Source organism: Numenius arquata, chromosome 16 (genome assembly GCF_964106895.1).
Source record: "Numenius arquata chromosome 16, bNumArq3.hap1.1, whole genome shotgun sequence".
Classification (NCBI taxonomy): domain Eukaryota; kingdom Metazoa; phylum Chordata; class Aves; order Charadriiformes; family Scolopacidae; genus Numenius; species Numenius arquata.
The window spans coordinates 11426126-11427921 of NC_133591.1; positions in this window are offsets into that span (position 1 = coordinate 11426126).

Below are 1796 nucleotides of genomic sequence, written 5' to 3' on the forward strand. Positions count from 1 at the left end.
GGCTGCCTCTCTGGCTTTCTTCTTCTTTCTCTCCTTATATGCTTCTTGCGGAGTTCAGGTTAATGATAAACTGCTGTCATCCCCTACGTCTTATATAATATATAACTCCAGATTCACTTGTCTGCTGTGGGACACAAGTTGAAGCCGCTGCTTTTTCTCGGGCAACAAATCCTTCCCAAATATTGCTCCTCTGCTACAGGTGCCACAGATTTCAGAGTTCAGTCTCCTGCCAAAGGTGCTCAGGGTTTTAACATCCCCGAGCAGATGTCTGAGAAGGAATGAGCACGGAAAGGAGTGGCTTGGCTGCAATAAACCCGCATATTTACCTCACTGTGTGTGAATACTTTTTTTTTTTTTTAAGTGGTTGTACCTGTAAATCTAGTCATGGAAGATGTAGTCCTTTTAGACGATGATGGTAAGCAATTACCTGTGAGGAGTGACCTGGCACCTGGGGAAAACCCAGGGGTCCAGGAGCTGGGACACCCTCTGTGTCATCTCTCCACTCAGCAGCATTACTCAATGGAGAAACAGCCCTGTGTTTTTGGGAAGGAGACAGCCCGAAGATGCTTACATCTCTCACATGGATACAGGTAAAGATGCATGTGAACCGCAAGACTCAGACACAGCAGCTCACTGTGCTGAATTTCAGGGTGTTTATACCATAGTGTTGGTTCTCTCTATTGTAGCTAATCAGCTTCACATTCAAATAAGTTCAAAGTTCATCAGAGCTTGGGTCTGCTCTCCCTTTATTTGTTCCTCTGACTTCAGAAAAATCTAAGCAAAACAACTGGTCACAAAGATGCAGAACACACTGGTTATAGACAGATCTTCACAAGTCTTAATAAGGAAGCTTTCCCAAACGATGCTTGCAATCCTCTGAGCTAGAAGAGGTCAGAAAAATCCAGGATATTTAGAATGAGAGACACAGGTGCCAGGCACATGTCTGGGCTCTGAGCATATCTGAAGGTCCTGTTCTCTGCTTGATACCAGGGAATCATTATTCATTTACAGCTGACTAGGCTGCCTTTTGGGAGCAAAATGTCACCCTGAAGTTACACTGAGCAGAACAAGAACGGTACATAGAAAGCACAGCAGTTTGACGGGTCTTGCGGTGATTTCCTCAGGAGTTGAAATTGAGGTCTGGCGCTCTGTTCATTGGCAACAGATTTTTCTTAGGTAAACTGCCCTTTGGTAATTGTGGCTAATAAAAACCATCAAAGTCTAAGAAGCTATAATAAAGTCTGATTACCTACAAGAATAAAAGAAAAACCTCACAATTGTTTGAGCACCTATAGTCCTATAAAACAGTCCTGTCCTCTGATAGTTTAGGCATCTCTCCCAAAACACATTCTTCAGTTTGTCCTACAGGACTGTGAAATGTTAGCTTTAAATCCAACAAAGAAAAAATTAACCCTGAAAGTTGCTGAGCATCCAAAATTCCCATTAGCTGCAACCTTCCCTGCTGTGTATTTCAGAGGAAAATAAAAGACTTATTTACTAACCTTAATTATCAGGAAACAGTTTGCCTAAGATAGGCTGTAGATGGCACTTCTTTACAAAGATTGACGTAGATTCCTACGGGTCCTTGCGACTAACAAAAAGTTTGGTTTTCATGAACTCCATTTCTGTGTCTGTCTACAGAGGGAAAGGAGAAAAAAAAAAAAACATTAGACAGGAACCTATCTCTTATAATATATCTTGTGTTCCCATCCAGACTGCTGCAAAATAGAGCTCAGAGGCTAAGAAACACCACAGCCTTCTAGTGTGGCCACATCAACAGGACTCCGAGGTTTGAA